Source organism: Lactuca virosa, chromosome 7, assembly GCF_052849685.1.
Source record: "Lactuca virosa cultivar CGN04683 chromosome 7, Lactuca_virosa_CGN04683_v6, whole genome shotgun sequence".
Classification (NCBI taxonomy): domain Eukaryota; kingdom Viridiplantae; phylum Streptophyta; class Magnoliopsida; order Asterales; family Asteraceae; genus Lactuca; species Lactuca virosa.
In genome coordinates, this window is record NC_136432.1 from 175,884,700 (window position 1) to 175,887,890 (window position 3,191).

The window sequence follows — 3,191 nt, forward strand, 5'->3', positions numbered from 1 at the left end:
AAACTCAAGAAGGCAATATCCAACTTTGAGCAAAATCCGGGTGAGTCACTTTATGAGGCTTGGGAACGCTATAAAGGATTATTAAGAAATTCTCCTCAAAATGACCTTAACATACAACAAGAAGTGTCTATATTCTATGACGGGGTGAATGTCATGACGAGGCAACTCCTTGATTCTCAAGGATCACTTACAAAGAAAAATCTGGGTGAAATTAAGGAGTTAATTGAATAATTCGCAAAGCATTCTCGTGAGTACCACAATCCAAGGAATGATGGAGTTAAAGGCATTGGCGGAGGAAGTTCTAAAGACAAGGCTGTTGTGCTAGCCATGCTTAATACTATGGACAGAAGAATGAAAAAAATGGACCAGTCAATTCATGCTATTAGAGTTGGATGTGAAAAATGCAATGGTCCACACTTGACCAAAGACTGCTACTTAGATGATAATGGGAACAAAAAGGCTCAAGTCTGCTACTCAAGTGGGGATAAATATGATGAAGATTGGAGAAAACCAAAGAAGGAGTGGTTGCCATATGAAGAGTAGAAGAAGCAGAAAGAAGAAAAATATAGGCAGACTGGCCGAGGCTTCTAGCAAAAGGAACAACCAGCAGCTGAAAAGATAGTTGACTTAGAGACCATGCTAGCTCGTTTTATGGAGGCTTTAGAAAATAGACATGATGAGATAGATGCAGCTATAAAATATCAAAGAATTTTGATGAAGGATCAACAAGCCATGATGAAAGATCAACAGGCTATGATGATTAACCAGCAAGTATTATTAATAAATCATCAAGCATCGATCCAAAATCTCGAAGCCCAACTTAGTCAACTAACAACTTTGGTGAATGAAAGATTATCTCCACAATTTCCCGAGAAGAAGACTCAATCACATGTTATGGTAATAGAAACCAAATAGGATACCATTTCTGAGTTCCTTGAAGCACTAGAAGTCGATCCATTTCAATCTGAACCAAAGCCAAAGAAGTCCAAACTCGAAGAACATAAACTTGCTGAAACACTGAATCCACGACGTGGGATAAGTCTGATCAGAAAAATTTGGATAATGTTCCTACTTTTCGTCCTCCTTTACTGTTTCCTTCCCGAGCCAATATCCATCCACTAGTACAGGAGCATTTGAAGTTTATGCAACAAGTGATGGGTATTCCAATAAATACCCCTTTCATCGATTCATTATCTAAAGTTCTCGAGTATGCCAAGTTTTTGCAAGATTTAATCAATACTCGCCAGCAGCTACAGAAAAATTCCAAGGTAATTCTAAGTGAGCAGAGTTCTAAAGTGATAATGGGAGAGTTACCAAAGAAGATGGGAGATCCTGGACGCCTCACTCTTCCATGTGAATTTGGGAATAATTTGAAGATTTATGCTTTAGCTGATTCTGGGGCTAGCATAAATCTAATGCCTTACTCATTTTATCAAAAGCTCAATATTCCAAAGTTGAAGGCTACAAGAATGACAATTAACATGGTCAATCGTTCAGTGACACATCCTACGGGTATTGTGGAAGATATTTTAGTAAAAATTGGAAAATTCGTTTTTCCAATTGACTTTGTCGTCTTAGACATGAAGTGGTTGCTTATAAAAATCCAACATCTTGGGTGAGTGAAGATAGTGAAGAATTGGTGTCCAGTGATGAAGAATATGTTACTTCTAAATTAAAGAGTTCAGTTGTGGAAAAGAGGATGGTCCCCGTCGAGCTTAAAAATGAAGAAATTAAACATGTGGAAAATAGGGGAGTTAAAAAAAAGCTCGAAGAAGGAGATGTAAATATTAAAAAAAAACTTCCAAAAAGGCATATCTTAGACGAGTTCAAGCATATAAAAGGAAATGGAAGGAGCAAAAGGTGCAATTGGTGATGGATACTGCGACTAATTCAACGTAAGGTGGCATGGAGTCCGGCTCAAGACTCCAACAAAAAGAAGCGCTTCTTGGGAGGCAACCCGAGTTTGGTTTGAATTTCTTTTCGTTTTTGAACTTAGTTTAATTTTTTCATTTTAGTTGAGTTTTAGGATAATTAATCATCTAATTGTTTTAATTATTAAAGAAATTGGTGAAAATCATGTGTGGGGTTCTTAAAAAAATTTAAGTGGTAAATAAATTAAGGTTTTTATATTAAAAATGGACATTAGAAGTAAAAAACCTCAATTCCGTGTCGTGGGATAAAAGCCCATGTCGTGGAAATGTAATACAGCCCGATCAGTCTAGCCCAGCATAGAATCCCACGACGTGTGGAAATGAACTCCACGACGTGGACTTTAAAAAACACGGGGGGGGGGGGGGGGCAGTTTTATGCTATACACTTTGACCACTCCCCATTTGTTTACTCTTTCCACATGGACGGAAAGGCTCAACCCCACACTCGATTTTCTGCCACTTTCTACCATTTTCTTCCAAGCTTCTTGCATTCTTTGTCTTCAAATGTCATTTGGTAAGTGTTACTTCCACAAAATTTATAGTTTTCTTCATATTTTATGCATTTGGTGGTTAGGGTTTCTTTAGAAATAAAAACCCAAAATTGAGTCCGTTAGTTGGTAATTTTGAATGCATTTGAGATAAAAGGCCATAGATTGTGAAATAAACAAACCCCAAGTGAGATTGATGGTCGATTTTGACCATAGTTGGGTCATTCCAGAACCACGTCTCGGACCAAGTCCACAACGTGGAGATGCAACCCACGACGTGGAAACTGGGCGACCAGTTTCATGTTTTGCCTTCTAATTTGATATCTTGGTTGTATTGGTTTGTTTTGTTTTTCGTTGGTTATTTCAGGAAAAATGGGTCCTCGAAGGGCAGTTCCTCAAGCACAAGACCCTATTGATGTTGCAAGTATTCACCCGCTATGCCGGTTTCTGCAAAATCTTTCTCGAGCAATGTTGAATAATTATGAAAACCGGTTGGGATGGTTATATAACCGTGAGTTCGCAGTTGCTCCCACTATGGATTGGGCGTGGTTACGCGGGGTCGGTATGGTTATGGAGCTGGAAAGATATTGGACGAAAGTGTTTATGGGGAATGGCTTTACATTTACTTGCAACGGGTGGAGGAATTTATTTTCTCTTCAAGAACCCGTCTATCGGGAATTATCGGTGAAGTTCTTTGCCACCGTGAGTTTTGAGGATAAGACCATCGATCCGACCTACAACCGGGCACTTGCTTTTAGATTGGGAGGAGTGT

The 3,191-nt window shown here is 38.8% G+C and overlaps 1 non-coding gene across 1 annotated transcript; it reads right to left on the reverse strand.

The window, feature by feature from the left end:
- Window positions 1-107, reverse strand: LOC145128024 (small nucleolar RNA R71). Its single transcript, XR_013716627.1, has one exon. It is a non-coding gene; the product is annotated as a small nucleolar RNA R71 (small nucleolar RNA).
- Window positions 108-3,191: the final 3,084 nt, after the last annotated feature.